This window comes from Schistocerca piceifrons, unplaced genomic scaffold (genome assembly GCF_021461385.2).
Source record: "Schistocerca piceifrons isolate TAMUIC-IGC-003096 unplaced genomic scaffold, iqSchPice1.1 HiC_scaffold_1137, whole genome shotgun sequence".
Lineage (NCBI taxonomy): Eukaryota > Metazoa > Arthropoda > Insecta > Orthoptera > Acrididae > Schistocerca > Schistocerca piceifrons.
In genome coordinates, this window is record NW_025726947.1 from 30,418 (window position 1) to 51,086 (window position 20,669).

At 47.3% G+C, this 20,669-nt stretch overlaps 36 non-coding genes across 36 annotated transcripts; all 36 read left to right on the forward strand.

The window, feature by feature from the left end:
* Positions 1-2,738: 2,738 nt before the first annotated feature.
* Positions 2,739-2,811, forward strand: Trnak-cuu. Its single transcript has one exon. It is a non-coding gene; the product is annotated as a tRNA-Lys (tRNA).
* Positions 2,812-3,149: 338 nt separating this feature from the next.
* Trnat-agu lies at positions 3,150-3,221 on the forward strand. The gene has a single exon. It is a non-coding gene; the product is annotated as a tRNA-Thr (tRNA).
* Positions 3,222-3,717: 496 nt separating this feature from the next.
* Positions 3,718-3,790, forward strand: Trnar-ucg. The gene has a single exon. It is a non-coding gene; the product is annotated as a tRNA-Arg (tRNA).
* A 452-nt stretch (positions 3,791-4,242) lies between these two features.
* Trnak-cuu lies at positions 4,243-4,315 on the forward strand. The gene has a single exon. It is a non-coding gene; the product is annotated as a tRNA-Lys (tRNA).
* Positions 4,316-4,653: 338 nt separating this feature from the next.
* Trnat-agu lies at positions 4,654-4,725 on the forward strand. Its single transcript has one exon. It is a non-coding gene; the product is annotated as a tRNA-Thr (tRNA).
* Positions 4,726-5,221: 496 nt separating this feature from the next.
* Trnar-ucg lies at positions 5,222-5,294 on the forward strand. Its single transcript has one exon. It is a non-coding gene; the product is annotated as a tRNA-Arg (tRNA).
* Positions 5,295-5,746: 452 nt separating this feature from the next.
* Trnak-cuu lies at positions 5,747-5,819 on the forward strand. The gene has a single exon. It is a non-coding gene; the product is annotated as a tRNA-Lys (tRNA).
* A 338-nt stretch (positions 5,820-6,157) lies between these two features.
* On the forward strand, positions 6,158-6,229 carry Trnat-agu. Its single transcript has one exon. It is a non-coding gene; the product is annotated as a tRNA-Thr (tRNA).
* Positions 6,230-6,725: 496 nt separating this feature from the next.
* Trnar-ucg lies at positions 6,726-6,798 on the forward strand. Its single transcript has one exon. It is a non-coding gene; the product is annotated as a tRNA-Arg (tRNA).
* Positions 6,799-7,250: 452 nt separating this feature from the next.
* On the forward strand, positions 7,251-7,323 carry Trnak-cuu. The gene has a single exon. It is a non-coding gene; the product is annotated as a tRNA-Lys (tRNA).
* Positions 7,324-7,661: 338 nt separating this feature from the next.
* On the forward strand, positions 7,662-7,733 carry Trnat-agu. The gene has a single exon. It is a non-coding gene; the product is annotated as a tRNA-Thr (tRNA).
* Positions 7,734-8,230: 497 nt separating this feature from the next.
* Trnar-ucg lies at positions 8,231-8,303 on the forward strand. Its single transcript has one exon. It is a non-coding gene; the product is annotated as a tRNA-Arg (tRNA).
* Positions 8,304-8,755: 452 nt separating this feature from the next.
* On the forward strand, positions 8,756-8,828 carry Trnak-cuu. The gene has a single exon. It is a non-coding gene; the product is annotated as a tRNA-Lys (tRNA).
* Positions 8,829-9,166: 338 nt separating this feature from the next.
* Trnat-agu lies at positions 9,167-9,238 on the forward strand. Its single transcript has one exon. It is a non-coding gene; the product is annotated as a tRNA-Thr (tRNA).
* Positions 9,239-9,743: 505 nt separating this feature from the next.
* Positions 9,744-9,816, forward strand: Trnar-ucg. The gene has a single exon. It is a non-coding gene; the product is annotated as a tRNA-Arg (tRNA).
* Positions 9,817-10,268: 452 nt separating this feature from the next.
* On the forward strand, positions 10,269-10,341 carry Trnak-cuu. The gene has a single exon. It is a non-coding gene; the product is annotated as a tRNA-Lys (tRNA).
* Positions 10,342-10,679: 338 nt separating this feature from the next.
* Trnat-agu lies at positions 10,680-10,751 on the forward strand. Its single transcript has one exon. It is a non-coding gene; the product is annotated as a tRNA-Thr (tRNA).
* Positions 10,752-11,247: 496 nt separating this feature from the next.
* Trnar-ucg lies at positions 11,248-11,320 on the forward strand. Its single transcript has one exon. It is a non-coding gene; the product is annotated as a tRNA-Arg (tRNA).
* A 452-nt stretch (positions 11,321-11,772) lies between these two features.
* Positions 11,773-11,845, forward strand: Trnak-cuu. The gene has a single exon. It is a non-coding gene; the product is annotated as a tRNA-Lys (tRNA).
* Positions 11,846-12,183: 338 nt separating this feature from the next.
* Trnat-agu lies at positions 12,184-12,255 on the forward strand. Its single transcript has one exon. It is a non-coding gene; the product is annotated as a tRNA-Thr (tRNA).
* A 502-nt stretch (positions 12,256-12,757) lies between these two features.
* On the forward strand, positions 12,758-12,830 carry Trnar-ucg. Its single transcript has one exon. It is a non-coding gene; the product is annotated as a tRNA-Arg (tRNA).
* Positions 12,831-13,282: 452 nt separating this feature from the next.
* Positions 13,283-13,355, forward strand: Trnak-cuu. The gene has a single exon. It is a non-coding gene; the product is annotated as a tRNA-Lys (tRNA).
* A 338-nt stretch (positions 13,356-13,693) lies between these two features.
* Trnat-agu lies at positions 13,694-13,765 on the forward strand. The gene has a single exon. It is a non-coding gene; the product is annotated as a tRNA-Thr (tRNA).
* A 505-nt stretch (positions 13,766-14,270) lies between these two features.
* Trnar-ucg lies at positions 14,271-14,343 on the forward strand. Its single transcript has one exon. It is a non-coding gene; the product is annotated as a tRNA-Arg (tRNA).
* Positions 14,344-14,795: 452 nt separating this feature from the next.
* On the forward strand, positions 14,796-14,868 carry Trnak-cuu. The gene has a single exon. It is a non-coding gene; the product is annotated as a tRNA-Lys (tRNA).
* A 338-nt stretch (positions 14,869-15,206) lies between these two features.
* Positions 15,207-15,278, forward strand: Trnat-agu. The gene has a single exon. It is a non-coding gene; the product is annotated as a tRNA-Thr (tRNA).
* A 499-nt stretch (positions 15,279-15,777) lies between these two features.
* Positions 15,778-15,850, forward strand: Trnar-ucg. The gene has a single exon. It is a non-coding gene; the product is annotated as a tRNA-Arg (tRNA).
* Positions 15,851-16,302: 452 nt separating this feature from the next.
* On the forward strand, positions 16,303-16,375 carry Trnak-cuu. Its single transcript has one exon. It is a non-coding gene; the product is annotated as a tRNA-Lys (tRNA).
* Positions 16,376-16,713: 338 nt separating this feature from the next.
* On the forward strand, positions 16,714-16,785 carry Trnat-agu. Its single transcript has one exon. It is a non-coding gene; the product is annotated as a tRNA-Thr (tRNA).
* A 499-nt stretch (positions 16,786-17,284) lies between these two features.
* On the forward strand, positions 17,285-17,357 carry Trnar-ucg. The gene has a single exon. It is a non-coding gene; the product is annotated as a tRNA-Arg (tRNA).
* Positions 17,358-17,809: 452 nt separating this feature from the next.
* On the forward strand, positions 17,810-17,882 carry Trnak-cuu. The gene has a single exon. It is a non-coding gene; the product is annotated as a tRNA-Lys (tRNA).
* Positions 17,883-18,220: 338 nt separating this feature from the next.
* On the forward strand, positions 18,221-18,292 carry Trnat-agu. The gene has a single exon. It is a non-coding gene; the product is annotated as a tRNA-Thr (tRNA).
* Positions 18,293-18,786: 494 nt separating this feature from the next.
* On the forward strand, positions 18,787-18,859 carry Trnar-ucg. The gene has a single exon. It is a non-coding gene; the product is annotated as a tRNA-Arg (tRNA).
* A 452-nt stretch (positions 18,860-19,311) lies between these two features.
* Trnak-cuu lies at positions 19,312-19,384 on the forward strand. Its single transcript has one exon. It is a non-coding gene; the product is annotated as a tRNA-Lys (tRNA).
* Positions 19,385-19,722: 338 nt separating this feature from the next.
* Positions 19,723-19,794, forward strand: Trnat-agu. Its single transcript has one exon. It is a non-coding gene; the product is annotated as a tRNA-Thr (tRNA).
* A 493-nt stretch (positions 19,795-20,287) lies between these two features.
* Positions 20,288-20,360, forward strand: Trnar-ucg. Its single transcript has one exon. It is a non-coding gene; the product is annotated as a tRNA-Arg (tRNA).
* The last annotated feature ends 309 nt before the right edge of the window (positions 20,361-20,669 follow it).

Below are 20,669 nucleotides of genomic sequence, written 5' to 3' on the forward strand. Positions count from 1 at the left end.
CACTACTGAAAACGTTTTGCGTCACCTTACCGGGTCTTCAAACGCTGAATACCAAGACCGTCTGTCATGCCTATGCGGACGATATCAGCGTCCTTATCAACAACGACGAAGAGTTCGATACCGTGCGGCGGCTTGTCCACCGGTATGCCAGCGCCTGCGGTGCACGCCTTAACGAACGGAAATCCAAAGTCTTGCATTTAGGTCCGCAGGCTCGATTCGCGGACACCGTTTGGTTAGAGGCAACCAACCAGCTCAAGCACCTTGGTTTGATTCTCACTCCGAATCCACGGGAAATGGTAAGAGTGAATTGGGAACAGAAGCTCAACGTCCTTCGAGCTTTGATTCGTGAGCACAATATGCGGTCTTTAGACAGGATTCAGAGAGCACATTTCGTCAATTATTATGTTCTCAGCAAGATTTACCATGTTGCCGCTGTTCTCCCTATTCCTCCTGATATTGCAAATAGAATCTTAGCCCTTGCAGGCTGGTACATTTGGCGAGGTAATATTTTTAAAGTCGCTTTCAAGGCTACCGCTTTACCTCGGTATAAAGGTGGTTTAGCTCTTAAAAATGTTGAATTACAGTGCTTAGCGATTTTTCTAGCTAGAACATCAAGGATCTTACGAAATAGTCAGACAGGTCTTACAGCACGTCTCTTCCAGCAGTTACGACCACCGGATATGACGCCGCCGATAAATGTTGGACATATCCATCCCGAGCTCGTTCATATTCGCCGATATTACGTGGAGTCCAGCTATGTACATCAACACCTGCAACCACTCACTGCTGCTGCTGTCTACAGTGTATTTACGAATCGGCAACAGAATAACTCCATAGAAATGAAGTATCCTGGCAAGGTCTGGCGACAAATTTGGGTGAATATCAGCACTCCTCTCCTTCACTCCCGAGTTCGTTCCGTGTGGTATGATGTGGTGAACGAGGTGATACCCACGGGGGAGAAATTGTGTAAGATCCAACTACGGCCTACTCCGACTTGCGACGCATGTGGCCATGTGGAAACATTGCCACACATATTAAACTGCAGAGATCAGACGCAAATCTGGAATTGGACGAGAATGAAACTGGCTGTTATTAATAGAACGACGCCATCCGCAATACAACTGCAAGATATATTCCAACCGGACTGGAAATTATTTCCGAAATCTAAAAATAATAGCTATACCTGGTTAATTGGACAGTACCTATATTATATGCTGACGACTAAAACGCCTACACTTTCTGATTTTCATATGTATCTTATTGCCGAATATTACGCGATCAAACGATTACGGAAATATAAAGAAAAGTTTCAGAATTTTCTCACCGTTGCTTTGAATGATGGGAAGCTTTAAGTGTGCGAACCAATGGGTACGATCATAGCTTTTTTTTTAATTTATTTCTTCTCTTATCTGGGTATCTCATTGTCAGTTTTCAGGACTCCATTGCTTCATAGGTTGTACAAGGTGGGCACCTAAGGTCAACGAGAAGCAGCATGCAACAGGATGCCAAACTTGTGAAGCCAGTATTTATTTCTGTTTTTACTTTACTCAGAAGACAAGTATAGTTTAATTTGACGAAGTTTAACAGACGGGGCAGTATTTCTTTCTAGATACCCATTTTTCCTCTATACGGAACTTTATTTCTATTATTATTTACGATGCTGACAGAGAAACCTCTGATCTTGTTGTTTTTGTCTCCACTAACTCAAGGAACACATACTAGTAACCAGTTACTTTCGCTAATAACTCCAAGAAAACACCACGGCGGTAATCTCGGCGAACTTACTCTCAACGCTAAGAGATGACGACTTTGAATCATGCCTTCAGGAAACTGAATCATCGACGAATGCAGAACGACACGGAAACATTATGCTATTATTACGTGAAGACGAGCTTGAGACGTAGTGATCCTGAGATCTACCACCGCAAACAAAAAAAAAAAAAAAAAAAAAAAAAAAAAAAAAAAAAAAAATTAAAAATAAGTTAAAAAATAAATAAATAAATAAATTATACACTACTATAGCGCAGAAGCTAGCCGAAGAAGGCACACAAAGGTGAGCGTATGGATGGGCTGTGTGGGGAGAAGGGAGGCCCAAAAAAAAAAAAAAAAAAAAAAAAAAAAAAAAAAAAAAAAAAAGAAAAAAATGGATAAGGCATCGGTCTCCTAAACCGGGGATTGTGGGTTCGAGTCATAAAAAAAAAAAAAAAAAATAAAAAAAAAAAAAAAAATGGATAAGGCGTCGGACTTCGGATCCGAAGATTGCAGGTTCGAATCCTGTCACGGTCGTGTTTTTCCAATTCTGCAAAAGAAACACACCGTTTTAGTGTAGCTATTGAGCAGTACGAAATCGTCTGAATGTTGCTGTTGTCCATTTCCTGCTTGGAGATGCACTTGAGCTTGATACACACACAGCCAGAACGGTGTTATCTAGCGAAATGGTCGGCTGAGTGCCGTCACCGCGAGTTTTGGCTGGCATTTGCGCATCTAAGACAGCGTCGGAAAGTAACCCGTTCGGCTTCTGAGTCAAATCAAATATGTGTGTTAATTTTGACACCACTAGCGCTGCAGGTTTTCATGCAATTCCTGTACCTCTCAGAAATGATTATGAAATAAAAGTGAAGTACGTGACGTGTGTGACGCTAGGAAAACATTAGGCAGCATGGAGAGATTCTGTATGGGACCACCCCACCGAAACGAGAACTGTGTGTCGTGCGACCCGACACGTAGTCACCGACGCAGCCCGGCTAGCTCAGTCGGTAGAGCATGAGACTCTTAATCTCAGGGTCGTGGGTTCGAGCCCCACGCTGGGCGGAACGTAATTTTGTTCCGCTGCAGATGTAAATTACCGTTTCTCTGATCAATGTGACGTAATGGAAATAGCAACTTAAAACTTTGCCTACGTGTACATCAGTCGCAAGGAAAGTGTATCTGAAGGTGAAGGTGATTTCGTAGACATGTGTCAAAGACATGTTCTGAAATGTAAGTGGTGTTGGTTGGAGAGCACATCGGTTACGTGTGAGATGTGTAGCCAAGCAGTAATGGTGCGCCATAGCTGCAAATATTAGTCGGTAATATGAAGTGTTGTCAGCTTAAGCCTGATGATCCAGACGAGCGTAAGCACGAAGTACGCAAAACTACCGCTAGGCCGCGCCTCTTTAGCTCAGTGGCAGAGCACTGGTCTAGTAAACCAGGGGTCGTGAGTTCGATCCTCACAGGAAGCAAACGAATTTTCGAAATCAGTTGCGCGTCGTGGCCGTATAGCAAGCAGTATCTGGAACGACGAACAATTAGCAACAGGTGTTTTATTTAGAATTACTCTCAGATGTGATTGAGGCGAATGTCGCAGATAAAGCATTTTCCAAAACGGTACAGCGTAGGGTGGGAGGCGGAGTCTGATTTATATTTTTTACATGTGTTTTTCAAATATCACAGAGCCTCTCGCGAGCGTCGTCGTCGTCGTCGACGCCGCCGCTTCTGCAGAAGTAGCAAATCGCCATCGTAGCAAATGCGGCGAGGGACGCCCTGCCTTCGATTTCGAATGCACAAAGTGTGTGGTCTTGATTCCCAATCTCTACTTGGTCGGTCTCGTAAAGGCTTGAATGTAACGAATGGGTGGGAAGCAGCAAGAGGCAGCGGCTGTGTAGAACGAAAACACAATTCCTCAGCGGTATGAGCGTTTCGAGATGACACGAATGTAAGGAATACTTGGCGGCCAGTGACCGTGTGGCCTAATGGATAAGGCGTCGGACTTCGGATCCGAAGATTGCAGGTTCGAATCCTGTCACGGTCGTGTTTTTCCAATTCTGCAAAAGAAACACACCGTTTTAGTGTAGCTATTGAGCAGTACGAAATCGTCTGAATGTTGCTGTTGTCCATTTCCTGCTTGGAGATGCACTTGAGCTTGATACACACACAGCCAGAACGGTGTTATCTAGCGAAATGGTCGGCTGAGTGCCGTCACCGCGAGTTTTGGCTGGCATTTGCGCATCTAAGACAGCGTCGGAAAGTAACCCGTTCGGCTTCTGAGTCAAATCAAATATGTGTGTTAATTTTGACACCACTAGCGCTGCAGGTTTTCATGCAATTCCTGTACCTCTCAGAAATGATTATGAAATAAAAGTGAAGTACGTGACGTGTGTGACGCTAGGAAAACATTAGGCAGCATGGAGAGATTCTGTATGGGACCACCCCACCGAAACGAGAACTGTGTGTCGTGCGACCCGACACGTAGTCACCGACGCAGCCCGGCTAGCTCAGTCGGTAGAGCATGAGACTCTTAATCTCAGGGTCGTGGGTTCGAGCCCCACGCTGGGCGGAACGTAATTTTGTTCCGCTGCAGATGTAAATTACCGTTTCTCTGATCAATGTGACGTAATGGAAATAGCAACTTAAAACTTTGCCTACGTCACCATCAGACGCAAGGAAAGTGTATCTGAAGGTGAAGGTGATTTCGTAGACATGTGTCAAAGACATGTTCTGAAATGTAAGTGGTGTTGGTTGGAGAGCACATCGGTTACGTGTGAGATGTGTAGCCAAGCAGTAATGGTGCGCCATAGCTGCAAATATTAGTCGGTAATATGAAGTGTTGTCAGCTTAAGCCTGATGATCCAGACGAGCGTAAGCACGAAGTACGCAAAACTACCGCTAGGCCGCGCCTCTTTAGCTCAGTGGCAGAGCACTGGTCTAGTAAACCAGGGGTCGTGAGTTCGATCCTCACAGGAAGCAAACGAATTTTCGAAATCAGTTGCGCGTCGTGGCCGTATAGCAAGCAGTATCTGGAACGACGAACAATTAGCAACAGGTGTTTTATTTAGAATTACTCTCAGATGTGATTGAGGCGAATGTCGCAGATAAAGCATTTTCCAAAACGGTACAGCGTAGGGTGGGAGGCGGAGTCTGATTTATATTTTTTACATGTGTTTTTCAAATATCACAGAGCCTCTCGCGAGCGTCGTCGTCGTCGTCGACGCCGCCGCTTCTGCAGAAGTAGCAAATCGCCATCGTAGCAAATGCGGCGAGGGACGCCCTGCCTTCGATTTCGAATGCACAAAGTGTGTGGTCTTGATTCCCAATCTCTACTTGGTCGGTCTCGTAAAGGCTTGAATGTAACGAATGGGTGGGAAGCAGCAAGAGGCAGCGGCTGTGTAGAACGAAAACACAATTCCTCAGCGGTATGAGCGTTTCGAGATGACACGAATGTAAGGAATACTTGGCGGCCAGTGACCGTGTGGCCTAATGGATAAGGCGTCGGACTTCGGATCCGAAGATTGCAGGTTCGAATCCTATCACGGTCGTGTTTTTCCAATTCTGCAAAAGAAACACACCGTTTTAGTGTAGCTATTGAGCAGTACGAAATCGTCTGAATGTTGCTGTTGTCCATTTCCTGCTTGGAGATGCACTTGAGCTTGATACACACACAGCCAGAACGGTGTTATCTAGCGAAATGGTCGGCTGAGTGCCGTCACCGCGAGTTTTGGCTGGCATTTGCGCATCTAAGACAGCGTCGGAAAGTAACCCGTTCGGCTTCTGAGTCAAATCAAATATGTGTGTTAATTTTGACACCACTAGCGCTGCAGGTTTTCATGCAATTCCTGTACCTCTCAGAAATGATTATGAAATAAAAGTGAAGTACGTGACGTGTGTGACGCTAGGAAAACATTAGGCAGCATGGAGAGATTCTGTATGGGACCACCCCACCGAAACGAGAACTGTGTGTCGTGCGACCCGACACGTAGTCACCGACGCAGCCCGGCTAGCTCAGTCGGTAGAGCATGAGACTCTTAATCTCAGGGTCGTGGGTTCGAGCCCCACGCTGGGCGGAACGTAATTTTGTTCCGCTGCAGATGTAAATTACCGTTTCTCTGATCAATGTGACGTAATGGAAATAGCAACTTAAAACTTTGCCTACGTGTACATCAGTCGCAAGGAAAGTGTATCTGAAGGTGAAGGTGATTTCGTAGACATGTGTCAAAGACATGTTCTGAAATGTAAGTGGTGTTGGTTGGAGAGCACATCGGTTACGTGTGAGATGTGTAGCCAAGCAGTAATGGTGCGCCATAGCTGCAAATATTAGTCAGTAATATGAAGTGTTGTCAGCTTAAGCCTGATGATCCAGACGAGCGTAAGCACGAAGTACGCAAAACTACCGCTAGGCCGCGCCTCTTTAGCTCAGTGGCAGAGCACTGGTCTAGTAAACCAGGGGTCGTGAGTTCGATCCTCACAGGAGGCAAACGAATTTTCGAAATCAGTTGCGCGTCGTGGCCGTATAGCAAGCAGTATCTGGAACGACGAACAATTAGCAACAGGTGTTTTATTTAGAATTACTCTCAGATGTGATTGAGGCGAATGTCGCAGATAAAGCATTTTCCAAAACGGTACAGCGTAGGGTGGGAGGCGGAGTCTGATTTATATTTTTTACATGTGTTTTTCAAATATCACAGAGCCTCTCGCGAGCGTCGTCGTCGTCGTCGACGCCGCCGCTTCTGCAGAAGTAGCAAATCGCCATCGTAGCAAATGCGGCGAGGGACGCCCTGCCTTCGATTTCGAATGCACAAAGTGTGTGGTCTTGATTCCCAATCTCTACTTGGTCGGTCTCGTAAAGGCTTGAATGTAACGAATGGGTGGGAAGCAGCAAGAGGCAGCGGCTGTGTAGAACGAAAACACAATTCCTCAGCGGTATGAGCGTTTCGAGATGACACGAATGTAAGGAATACTTGGCGGCCAGTGACCGTGTGGCCTAATGGATAAGGCGTCGGACTTCGGATCCGAAGATTGCAGGTTCGAATCCTATCACGGTCGTGTTTTTCCAATTCTGCAAAAGAAACACACCGTTTTAGTGTAGCTATTGAGCAGTACGAAATCGTCTGAATGTTGCTGTTGTCCATTTCCTGCTTGGAGATGCACTTGAGCTTGATACACACACAGCCAGAACGGTGTTATCTAGCGAAATGGTCGGCTGAGTGCCGTCACCGCGAGTTTTGGCTGGCATTTGCGCATCTAAGACAGCGTCGGAAAGTAACCCGTTCGGCTTCTGAGTCAAATCAAATATGTGTGTTAATTTTGACACCACTAGCGCTGCAGGTTTTCATGCAATTCCTGTACCTCTCAGAAATGATTATGAAATAAAAGTGAAGTACGTGACGTGTGTGACGCTAGGAAAACATTAGGCAGCATGGAGAGATTCTGTATGGGACCACCCCACCGAAACGAGAACTGTGTGTCGTGCGACCCGACACGTAGTCACCGACGCAGCCCGGCTAGCTCAGTCGGTAGAGCATGAGACTCTTAATCTCAGGGTCGTGGGTTCGAGCCCCACGCTGGGCGGAACGTAATTTTGTTCCGCTGCAGATGTAAATTACCGTTTCTCTGATCAATGTGACGTAATGGAAATAGCAACTTAAAACTTTGCCTACGTGTACATCAGTCGCAAGGAAAGTGTATCTGAAGGTGAAGGTGATTTCGTAGACATGTGTCAAAGACATGTTCTGAAATGTAAGTGGTGTTGGTTGGAGAGCACATCGGTTACGTGTGAGATGTGTAGCCAAGCAGTAATGGTGCGCCATAGCTGCAAATATTAGTCAGTAATATGAAGTGTTGTCAGCTTAAGACTGATGATCCAGACGAGCGTAAGCACGAAGTACGCAAAACTACCGCTAGGCCGCGCCTCTTTAGCTCAGTGGCAGAGCACTGGTCTAGTAAACCAGGGGTCGTGAGTTCGATCCTCACAGGAGGCAAACGAATTTTCGAAATCAGTTGCGCGTCGTGGCCGTATAGCAAGCAGTATCTGGAACGACGAACAATTAGCAACAGGTGTTTTATTTAGAATTACTCTCAGATGTGATTGAGGCGAATGTCGCAGATAAAGCATTTTCCAAAGCGGTACAGCGTAGGGTGGGAGGCGGCAGTCTGAATTATATTTTTTAGATGTGTTTTTCAAATATCACAGAGCCTCTCGCGAGCGTCGTCGTCGTCGTCGCCGCCGCCGCTTCTGCAGAAGTAGCAAATCGCCATCGTAGCAAATGCGGCGAGGGACGCCCTGCCTTCGATTTCGAATGCACAAAGTGTGTGGTCTTGATTCCCAATCTCTACTTGGTCGGTCTCGTAAAGGCTTGAATGTAACGAATGGGTGGGAAGCAGCAAGAGGCAGCGGCTGTGTAGAACGAAAACACAATTCCTCAGCGGTATGAGCGTTTCGAGATGACACGAATGTAAGGAATACTTGGCGGCCAGTGACCGTGTGGCCTAATGGATAAGGCGTCGGACTTCGGATCCGAAGATTGCAGGTTCGAATCCTGTCACGGTCGTGTTTTTCCAATTCTGCAAAAGAAACACACCGTTTTAGTGTAGCTATTGAGCAGTACGAAATCGTCTGAATGTTGCTGTTGTCCATTTCCTGCTTGGAGATGCACTTGAGCTTGATACACACACAGCCAGAACGGTGTTATCTAGCGAAATGGTCGGCTGAGTGCCGTCACCGCGAGTTTTGGCTGGCATTTGCGCATCTAAGACAGCGTCGGAAAGTAACCCGTTCGGCTTCTGAGTCAAATCAAATATGTGTGTTAATTTTGACACCACTAGCGCTGCAGGTTTTCATGCAATTCCTGTACCTCTCAGAAATGATTATGAAATAAAAGTGAAGTACGTGACGTGTGTGACGCTAGGAAAACATTAGGCAGCATGGAGAGATTCTGTATGGGACCACCCCACCGAAACGAGAACTGTGTGTCGTGCGACCCGACACGTAGTCACCGACGCAGCCCGGCTAGCTCAGTCGGTAGAGCATGAGACTCTTAATCTCAGGGTCGTGGGTTCGAGCCCCACGCTGGGCGGAACGTAATTTTGTTCCGTTGCAGATGTAAATTACCGTTTCTCTGATCAATGTGACGTAATGGAAATAGCAACTTAAAACTTTGCCTACGTCACCATCAGACGCAAGGAAAGTGTATCTGAAGGTGAAGGTGATTTCGTAGACATGTGTCAAAGACATGTTCTGAAATGTAAGTGGTGTTGGTTGGAGAGCACATCGGTTACGTGTGAGATGTGTAGCCAAGCAGTAATGGTGCGCCATAGCTGCAAATATTAGTCGGTAATATGAAGTGTTGTCAGCTTAAGCCTGATGATCCAGACGAGCGTAAGCACAAAGTACGCAAAACTACCGCTAGGCCGCGCCTCTTTAGCTCAGTGGCAGAGCACTGGTCTAGTAAACCAGGGGTCGTGAGTTCGATCCTCACAGGAAGCAAACGAATTTTCGAAATCAGTTGCGCGTCGTGGCCGTATAGCAAGCAGTATCTGGAACGACGAACAATTAGCAACAGGTGTTTTATTTAGAATTACTCTCAGATGTGATTGAGGCGAATGTCGCAGATAAAGCATTTTCCAAAACGGTACAGCGTAGGGTGGGAGGCGGAGTCTGATTTATATTTTTTACATGTGTTTTTCAAATATCACAGAGCCTCTCGCGAGCGTCGTCGTCGTCGTCGTCGTCGTCGACGCCGCCGCTTCTGCAGAAGTAGCAAATCGCCATCGTAGCAAATGCGGCGAGGGACGCCCTGCCTTCGATTTCGAATGCACAAAGTGTGTGGTCTTGATTCCCAATCTCTACTTGGTCGGTCTCGTAAAGGCTTGAATGTAACGAATGGGTGGGAAGCAGCAAGAGGCAGCGGCTGTGTAGAACGAAAACACAATTCCTCAGCGGTATGAGCGTTTCGAGATGACACGAATGTAAGGAATACTTGGCGGCCAGTGACCGTGTGGCCTAATGGATAAGGCGTCGGACTTCGGATCCGAAGATTGCAGGTTCGAATCCTGTCACGGTCGTGTTTTTCCAATTCTGCAAAAGAAACACACCGTTTTAGTGTAGCTATTGAGCAGTACGAAATCGTCTGAATGTTGCTGTTGTCCATTTCCTGCTTGGAGATGCACTTGAGCTTGATACACACACAGCCAGAACGGTGTTATCTAGCGAAATGGTCGGCTGAGTGCCGTCACCGCGAGTTTTGGCTGGCATTTGCGCATCTAAGACAGCGTCGGAAAGTAACCCGTTCGGCTTCTGAGTCAAATCAAATATGTGTGTTAATTTTGACACCACTAGCGCTGCAGGTTTTCATGCAATTCCTGTACCTCTCAGAAATGATTATGAAATAAAAGTGAAGTACGTGACGTGTGTGACGCTAGGAAAACATTAGGCAGCATGGAGAGATTCTGTATGGGACCACCCCACCGAAACGAGAACTGTGTGTCGTGCGACCCGACACGTAGTCACCGACGCAGCCCGGCTAGCTCAGTCGGTAGAGCATGAGACTCTTAATCTCAGGGTCGTGGGTTCGAGCCCCACGCTGGGCGGAACGTAATTTTGTTCCGTTGCAGATGTAAATTACCGTTTCTCTGATCAATGTGACGTAATGGAAATAGCAACTTAAAACTTTGCCTACGTCACCATCAGACGCAAGGAAAGTGTATCTGAAGGTGAAGGTGATTTCGTAGACATGTGTCAAAGACATGTTCTGAAATGTAAGTGGTGTTGGTTGGAGAGCACATCGGTTACGTGTGAGATGTGTAGCCAAGCAGTAATGGTGCGCCATAGCTGCAAATATTAGTCGGTAATATGAAGTGTTGTCAGCTTAAGCCTGATGATCCAGACGAGCGTAAGCACAAAGTACGCAAAACTACCGCTAGGCCGCGCCTCTTTAGCTCAGTGGCAGAGCACTGGTCTAGTAAACCAGGGGTCGTGAGTTCGATCCTCACAGGAAGCAAACGAATTTTCGAAATCAGTTGCGCGTCGTGGCCGTATAGCAAGCAGTATCTGGAACGACGAACAATTAGCAACAGGTGTTTTATTTAGAATTACTCTCAGATGTGATTGAGGCGAATGTCGCAGATAAAGCATTTTCCAAAACGGTACAGCGTAGGGTGGGAGGCGGAGTCTGATTTTTTTTTTTTACATGTGTTTTTCAAATATCACAGAGCCTCTCGCGAGCGTCGTCGTCGTCGTCGACGCCGCCGCTTCTGCAGAAGTAGCAAATCGCCATCGTAGCAAATGCGGCGAGGGACGCCCTGCCTTCGATTTCGAATGCACAAAGTGTGTGGTCTTGATTCCCAATCTCTACTTGGTCGGTCTCGTAAAGGCTTGAATGTAACGAATGGGTGGGAAGCAGCAAGAGGCAGCGGCTGTGTAGAACGAAAACACAATTCCTCAGCGGTATGAGCGTTTCGAGATGACACGAATGTAAGGAATACTTGGCGGCCAGTGACCGTGTGGCCTAATGGATAAGGCGTCGGACTTCGGATCCGAAGATTGCAGGTTCGAATCCTATCACGGTCGTGTTTTTCCAATTCTGCAAAAGAAACACACCGTTTTAGTGTAGCTATTGAGCAGTACGAAATCGTCTGAATGTTGCTGTTGTCCATTTCCTGCTTGGAGATGCACTTGAGCTTGATACACACACAGCCAGAACGGTGTTATCTAGCGAAATGGTCGGCTGAGTGCCGTCACCGCGAGTTTTGGCTGGCATTTGCGCATCTAAGACAGCGTCGGAAAGTAACCCGTTCGGCTTCTGAGTCAAATCAAATATGTGTGTTAATTTTGACACCACTAGCGCTGCAGGTTTTCATGCAATTCCTGTACCTCTCAGAAATGATTATGAAATAAAAGTGAAGTACGTGACGTGTGTGACGCTAGGAAAACATTAGGCAGCATGGAGAGATTCTGTATGGGACCACCCCACCGAAACGAGAACTGTGTGTCGTGCGACCCGACACGTAGTCACCGACGCAGCCCGGCTAGCTCAGTCGGTAGAGCATGAGACTCTTAATCTCAGGGTCGTGGGTTCGAGCCCCACGCTGGGCGGAACGTAATTTTGTTCCGTTGCAGATGTAAATTACCGTTTCTCTGATCAATGTGACGTAATGGAAATAGCAACTTAAAACTTTGCCTACGTCACCATCAGACGCAAGGAAAGTGTATCTGAAGGTGAAGGTGATTTCGTAGACATGTGTCAAAGACATGTTCTGAAATGTAAGTGGTGTTGGTTGGAGAGCACATCGGTTACGTGTGAGATGTGTAGCCAAGCAGTAATGGTGCGCCATAGCTGCAAATATTAGTCGGTAATATGAAGTGTTGTCAGCTTAAGCCTGATGATCCAGACGAGCGTAAGCACAAAGTACGCAAAACTACCGCTAGGCCGCGCCTCTTTAGCTCAGTGGCAGAGCACTGGTCTAGTAAACCAGGGGTCGTGAGTTCGATCCTCACAGGAAGCAAACGAATTTTCGAAATCAGTTGCGCGTCGTGGCCGTATAGCAAGCAGTATCTGGAACGACGAACAATTAGCAACAGGTGTTTTATTTAGAATTACTCTCAGATGTGATTGAGGCGAATGTCGCAGATAAAGCATTTTCCAAAACGGTACAGCGTAGGGTGGGAGGCGGAGTCTGATTTATATTTTTTACATGTGTTTTTCAAATATCACAGAGCCTCTCGCGAGCGTCGTCGTCGTCGTCGTCGTCGACGCCGCCGCTTCTGCAGAAGTAGCAAATCGCCATCGTAGCAAATGCGGCGAGGGACGCCCTGCCTTCGATTTCGAATGCACAAAGTGTGTGGTCTTGATTCCCAATCTCTACTTGGTCGGTCTCGTAAAGGCTTGAATGTAACGAATGGGTGGGAAGCAGCAAGAGGCAGCGGCTGTGTAGAACGAAAACACAATTCCTCAGCGGTATGAGCGTTTCGAGATGACACGAATGTAAGGAATACTTGGCGGCCAGTGACCGTGTGGCCTAATGGATAAGGCGTCGGACTTCGGATCCGAAGATTGCAGGTTCGAATCCTGTCACGGTCGTGTTTTTCCAATTCTGCAAAAGAAACACACCGTTTTAGTGTAGCTATTGAGCAGTACGAAATCGTCTGAATGTTGCTGTTGTCCATTTCCTGCTTGGAGATGCACTTGAGCTTGATACACACACAGCCAGAACGGTGTTATCTAGCGAAATGGTCGGCTGAGTGCCGTCACCGCGAGTTTTGGCTGGCATTTGCGCATCTAAGACAGCGTCGGAAAGTAACCCGTTCGGCTTCTGAGTCAAATCAAATATGTGTGTTAATTTTGACACCACTAGCGCTGCAGGTTTTCATGCAATTCCTGTACCTCTCAGAAATGATTATGAAATAAAAGTGAAGTACGTGACGTGTGTGACGCTAGGAAAACATTAGGCAGCATGGAGAGATTCTGTATGGGACCACCCCACCGAAACGAGAACTGTGTGTCGTGCGACCCGACACGTAGTCACCGACGCAGCCCGGCTAGCTCAGTCGGTAGAGCATGAGACTCTTAATCTCAGGGTCGTGGGTTCGAGCCCCACGCTGGGCGGAACGTAATTTTGTTCCGTTGCAGATGTAAATTACCGTTTCTCTGATCAATGTGACGTAATGGAAATAGCAACTTAAAACTTTGCCTACGTCACCATCAGACGCAAGGAAAGTGTATCTGAAGGTGAAGGTGATTTCGTAGACATGTGTCAAAGACATGTTCTGAAATGTAAGTGGTGTTGGTTGGAGAGCACATCGGTTACGTGTGAGATGTGTAGCCAAGCAGTAATGGTGCGCCATAGCTGCAAATATTAGTCGGTAATATGAAGTGTTGTCAGCTTAAGCCTGATGATCCAGACGAGCGTAAGCACAAAGTACGCAAAACTACCGCTAGGCCGCGCCTCTTTAGCTCAGTGGCAGAGCACTGGTCTAGTAAACCAGGGGTCGTGAGTTCGATCCTCACAGGAAGCAAACGAATTTTCGAAATCAGTTGCGCGTCGTGGCCGTATAGCAAGCAGTATCTGGAACGACGAACAATTAGCAACAGGTGTTTTATTTAGAATTACTCTCAGATGTGATTGAGGCGAATGTCGCAGATAAAGCATTTTCCAAAACGGTACAGCGTAGGGTGGGAGGCGGAGTCTGATTTATATTTTTTACATGTGTTTTTCAAATATCACAGAGCCTCTCGCGAGCGTCGTCGTCGTCGTCGTCGTCGTCGACGCCGCCGCTTCTGCAGAAGTAGCAAATCGCCATCGTAGCAAATGCGGCGAGGGACGCCCTGCCTTCGATTTCGAATGCACAAAGTGTGTGGTCTTGATTCCCAATCTCTACTTGGTCGGTCTCGTAAAGGCTTGAATGTAACGAATGGGTGGGAAGCAGCAAGAGGCAGCGGCTGTGTAGAACGAAAACACAATTCCTCAGCGGTATGAGCGTTTCGAGATGACACGAATGTAAGGAATACTTGGCGGCCAGTGACCGTGTGGCCTAATGGATAAGGCGTCGGACTTCGGATCCGAAGATTGCAGGTTCGAATCCTATCACGGTCGTGTTTTTCCAATTCTGCAAAAGAAACACACCGTTTTAGTGTAGCTATTGAGCAGTACGAAATCGTCTGAATGTTGCTGTTGTCCATTTCCTGCTTGGAGATGCACTTGAGCTTGATACACACACAGCCAGAACGGTGTTATCTAGCGAAATGGTCGGCTGAGTGCCGTCACCGCGAGTTTTGGCTGGCATTTGCGCATCTAAGACAGCGTCGGAAAGTAACCCGTTCGGCTTCTGAGTCAAATCAAATATGTGTGTTAATTTTGACACCACTAGCGCTGCAGGTTTTCATGCAATTCCTGTACCTCTCAGAAATGATTATGAAATAAAAGTGAAGTACGTGACGTGTGTGACGCTAGGAAAACATTAGGCAGCATGGAGAGATTCTGTATGGGACCACCCCACCGAAACGAGAACTGTGTGTCGTGCGACCCGACACGTAGTCACCGACGCAGCCCGGCTAGCTCAGTCGGTAGAGCATGAGACTCTTAATCTCAGGGTCGTGGGTTCGAGCCCCACGCTGGGCGGAACGTAATTTTGTTCCGTTGCAGATGTAAATTACCGTTTCTCTGATCAATGTGACGTAATGGAAATAGCAACTTAAAACTTTGCCTACGTCACCATCAGACGCAAGGAAAGTGTATCTGAAGGTGAAGGTGATTTCGTAGACATGTGTCAAAGACATGTTCTGAAATGTAAGTGGTGTTGGTTGGAGAGCACATCGGTTACGTGTGAGATGTGTAGCCAAGCAGTAATGGTGCGCCATAGCTGCAAATATTAGTCGGTAATATGAAGTGTTGTCAGCTTAAGCCTGATGATCCAGACGAGCGTAAGCACAAAGTACGCAAAACTACCGCTAGGCCGCGCCTCTTTAGCTCAGTGGCAGAGCACTGGTCTAGTAAACCAGGGGTCGTGAGTTCGATCCTCACAGGAAGCAAACGAATTTTCGAAATCAGTTGCGCGTCGTGGCCGTATAGCAAGCAGTATCTGGAACGACGAACAATTAGCAACAGGTGTTTTATTTAGAATTACTCTCAGATGTGATTGAGGCGAATGTCGCAGATAAAGCATTTTCCAAAACGGTACAGCGTAGGGTGGGAGGCGGAGTCTGATTTATATTTTTTACATGTGTTTTTCAAATATCACAGAGCCTCTCGCGAGCGTCGTCGTCGTCGTCGTCGACGCCGCCGCTTCTGCAGAAGTAGCAAATCGCCATCGTAGCAAATGCGGCGAGGGACGCCCTGCCTTCGATTTCGAATGCACAAAGTGTGTGGTCTTGATTCCCAATCTCTACTTGGTCGGTCTCGTAAAGGCTTGAATGTAACGAATGGGTGGGAAGCAGCAAGAGGCAGCGGCTGTGTAGAACGAAAACACAATTCCTCAGCGGTATGAGCGTTTCGAGATGACACGAATGTAAGGAATACTTGGCGGCCAGTGACCGTGTGGCCTAATGGATAAGGCGTCGGACTTCGGATCCGAAGATTGCAGGTTCGAATCCTATCACGGTCGTGTTTTTCCAATTCTGCAAAAGAAACACACCGTTTTAGTGTAGCTATTGAGCAGTACGAAATCGTCTGAATGTTGCTGTTGTCCATTTCCTGCTTGGAGATGCACTTGAGCTTGATACACACACAGCCAGAACGGTGTTATCTAGCGAAATGGTCGGCTGAGTGCCGTCACCGCGAGTTTTGGCTGGCATTTGCGCATCTAAGACAGCGTCGGAAAGTAACCCGTTCGGCTTCTGAGTCAAATCAAATATGTGTGTTAATTTTGACACCACTAGCGCTGCAGGTTTTCATGCAATTCCTGTACCTCTCAGAAATGATTATGAAATAAAAGTGAAGTACGTGACGTGTGTGACGCTAGGAAAACATTAGGCAGCATGGAGAGATTCTGTATGGGACCACCCCACCGAAACGAGAACTGTGTGTCGTGCGACCCGACACGTAGTCACCGACGCAGCCCGGCTAGCTCAGTCGGTAGAGCATGAGACTCTTAATCTCAGGGTCGTGGGTTCGAGCCCCACGCTGGGCGGAACGTAATTTTGTTCCGTTGCAGATGTAAATTACCGTTTCTCTGATCAATGTGACGTAATGGAAATAGCAACTTAAAACTTTGCCTACGTCACCATCAGACGCAAGGAAAGTGTATCTGAAGGTGAAGGTGATTTCGTAGACATGTGTCAAAGACATGTTCTGAAATGTAAGTGGTGTTGGTTGGAGAGCACATCGGTTACGTGTGAGATGTGTAGCCAAGCAGTAATGGTGCGCCATAGCTGCAAATATTAGTCGGTAATATGAAGTGTTGTCAGCTTAAGCCTGATGATCCAGACGAGCGTAAGCACAAAGTACGCAAAACTACCGCTAGGCCGCGCCTCTTTAGCTCAGTGGCAGAGCACTGGTCTAGTAAACCAGGGGTCGTGAGTTCGATCCTCACAGGAAGCAAACGAATTTTCGAAATCAGTTGCGCGTCGTGGCCGTATAGCAAGCAGTATCTGGAACGACGAACAATTAGCAACAGGTGTTTTATTTAGAATTACTCTCAGATGTGATTGAGGCGAATGTCGCAGATAAAGCATTTTCCAAAACGGTACAGCGTAGGGTGGGAGGCGGAGTCTGATTTATATTTTTTACATGTGTTTTTCAAATATCACAGAGCCTCTCGCGAGCGTCGTCGTCGTCGTCGTCGACGCCGCCGCTTCTGCAGAAGTAGCAAATCGCCATCGTAGCAAATGCGGCGAGGGACGCCCTGCCTTCGATTTCGAATGCACAAAGTGTGTGGTCTTGATTCCCAATCTCTACTTGGTCGGTCTCGTAAAGGCTTGAATGTAACGAATGGGTGGGAAGCAGCAAGAGGCAGCGGCTGTGTAGAACGAAAACACAATTCCTCAGCGGTATGAGCGTTTCGAGATGACACGAATGTAAGGAATACTTGGCGGCCAGTGACCGTGTGGCCTAATGGATAAGGCGTCGGACTTCGGATCCGAAGATTGCAGGTTCGAATCCTATCACGGTCGTGTTTTTCCAATTCTGCAAAAGAAACACACCGTTTTAGTGTAGCTATTGAGCAGTACGAAATCGTCTGAATGTTGCTGTTGTCCATTTCCTGCTTGGAGATGCACTTGAGCTTGATACACACACAGCCAGAACGGTGTTATCTAGCGAAATGGTCGGCTGAGTGCCGTCACCGCGAGTTTTGGCTGGCATTTGCGCATCTAAGACAGCGTCGGAAAGTAACCCGTTCGGCTTCTGAGTCAAATCAAATATGTGTGTTAATTTTGACACCACTAGCGCTGCAGGTTTTCATGCAATTCCTGTACCTCTCAGAAATGATTATGAAATAAAAGTGAAGTACGTGACGTGTGTGACGCTAGGAAAACATTAGGCAGCATGGAGAGATTCTGTATGGGACCACCCCACCGAAACGAGAACTGTGTGTCGTGCGACCCGACACGTAGTCACCGACGCAGCCCGGCTAGCTCAGTCGGTAGAGCATGAGACTCTTAATCTCAGGGTCGTGGGTTCGAGCCCCACGCTGGGCGGAACGTAATTTTGTTCCGCTGCAGATGTAAATTACCGTTTCTCTGATCAATGTGACGTAATGGAAATAGCAACTTAAAACTTTGCCTACGTGTACATCAGTCGCAAGGAAAGTGTATCTGAAGGTGAAGGTGATTTCGTAGACATGTGTCAAAGACATGTTCTGAAATGTAAGTGGTGTTGGTTGGAGAGCACATCGGTTACGTGTGAGATGTGTAGCCAAGCAGTAATGGTGCGCCATAGCTGCAAATATTAGTCAGTAATATGAAGTGTTGTCAGCTTAAGCCTGATGATCCAGACGAGCGTAAGCACGAAGTACGCAAAACTACCGCTAGGCCGCGCCTCTTTAGCTCAGTGGCAGAGCACTGGTCTAGTAAACCAGGGGTCGTGAGTTCGATCCTCACAGGAGGCAAACGAATTTTCGAAATCAGTTGCGCGTCGTGGCCGTATAGCAAGCAGTATCTGGAACGACGAACAATTAGCAACAGGTGTTTTATTTAGAATTACTCTCAGATGTGATTGAGGCGAATGTCGCAGATAAAGCATTTTCCAAAGCGGTACAGCGTAGGGTGGGAGGCGGCAGTCTGAATTATATTTTTTAGATGTGTTTTTCAAATATCACAGAGCCTCTCGCGAGCGTCGTCGTCGTCGCCGCCGCCGCTTCTGCAGAAGTAGCAAATCGCCATCGTAGCAAATGCGGCGAGGGACGCCCTGCCTTCGATTTCGAATGCACAAAGTGTGTGGTCTTGATTCCCAATCTCTACTTGGTCGGTCTCGTAAAGGCTTGAATGTAACGAATGGGTGGGAAGCAGCAAGAGGCAGCGGCTGTGTAGAACGAAAACACAATTCCTCAGCGGTATGAGCGTTTCGAGATGACACGAATGTAAGGAATACTTGGCGGCCAGTGACCGTGTGGCCTAATGGATAAGGCGTCGGACTTCGGATCCGAAGATTGCAGGTTCGAATCCTGTCACGGTCGTGTTTTTCCAATTCTGCAAAAGAAACACACCGTTTTAGTGTAGCTATTGAGCAGTACGAAATCGTCTGAATGTTGCTGTTGTCCATTTCCTGCTTGGAGATGCACTTGAGCTTGATACACACACAGCCAGAACGGTGTTATCTAGCGAAATGGTCGGCTGAGTGCCGTCACCGCGAGTTTTGGCTGGCATTTGCGCATCTAAGACAGCGTCGGAAAGTAACCCGTTCGGCTTCTGAGTCAAATCAAATATGTGTGTTAATTTTGACACCACTAGCGCTGCAGGTTTTCATGCAATTCCTGTACCTCTCAGAAATGATTATGAAATAAAAGTGAAGTACGTGACGTGTGTGACGCTAGGAAAACATTAGGCAGCATGGAGAGATTCTGTATGGGACCACCCCACCGAAACGAGAACTGTGTGTCGTGCGACCCGACACGTAGTCACCGACGCAGCCCGGCTAGCTCAGTCGGTAGAGCATGAGACTCTTAATCTCAGGGTCGTGGGTTCGAGCCCCACGCTGGGCGGAACGTAATTTTGTTCCGTTGCAGATGTAAATTACCGTTTCTCTGATCAATGTGACGTAATGGAAATAGCAACTTAAAACTTTGCCTACGTCACCATCAGACGCAAGGAAAGTGTATCTGAAGGTGAAGGTGATTTCGTAGACATGTGTCAAAGACATGTTCTGAAATGTAAGTGGTGTTGGTTGGAGAGCACATCGGTTACGTGTGAGATGTGTAGCCAAGCAGTAATGGTGCGCCATAGCTGCAAATATTAGTCGGTAATATGAAGTGTTGTCAGCTTAAGCCTGATGATCCAGACGAGCGTAAGCACAAAGTACGCAAAACTACCGCTAGGCCGCGCCTCTTTAGCTCAGTGGCAGAGCACTGGTCTAGTAAACCAGGGGTCGTGAGTTCGATCCTCACAGGAAGCAAACGAATTTTCGAAATCAGTTGCGCGTCGTGGCCGTATAGCAAGCAGTATCTGGAACGACGAACAATTAGCAACAGGTGTTTTATTTAGAATTACTCTCAGATGTGATTGAGGCGAATGTCGCAGATAAAGCATTTTCCAAAACGGTACAGCGTAGGGTGGGAGGCGGAGTCTGATTTATATTTTTTACATGTGTTTTTCAAATATCACAGAGCCTCTCGCGAGCGTCGTCGTCGTCGCCGCCGCCGCTTCTGCAGAAGTAGCAAATCGCCATCGAAGCAAATGCGGCGAGGGACGCCCTGCCTTCGATTTCGAATGCACAAAGTGTGTGGTCTTGATTCCCAATCTCTACTTGGTCGGTCTCGTAAAGGCTTGAATGTAACGAATGGGTGGGAAGCAGCAAGAGGCAGCGGCTGTGTAGAACGAAAACACAATTCCTCAGCGGTATGAGCGTTTCGAGATGACACGAATGTAAGGAATACTTGGCGGCCAGTGACCGTGTGGCCTAATGGATAAGGCGTCGGACTTCGGATCCGAAGATTGCAGGTTCGAATCCTGTCACGGTCGTGTTTTTCCAATTCTGCAAAAGAAACACACCGTTTTAGTGTAGCTATTGAGCAGTACGAAATCGTCTGAATGTTGCTGTTGTCCATTTCCTGCTTGGAGATGCACTTGAGCTTGATACACACACAGCCAGAACGGTGTTATCTAGCGAAATGGTCGGCTGAGTGCCGTCACCGCGAGTTTTGGCTGGCATTTGCGCATCTAAGACAGCGTCGGAAAGTAACCCGTTCGGCTTCTGAGTCAAATCAAATATGTGTGTTAATTTTGACACCACTAGCGCTGCAGGTTTTCATGCAATTCCTGTACCTCTCA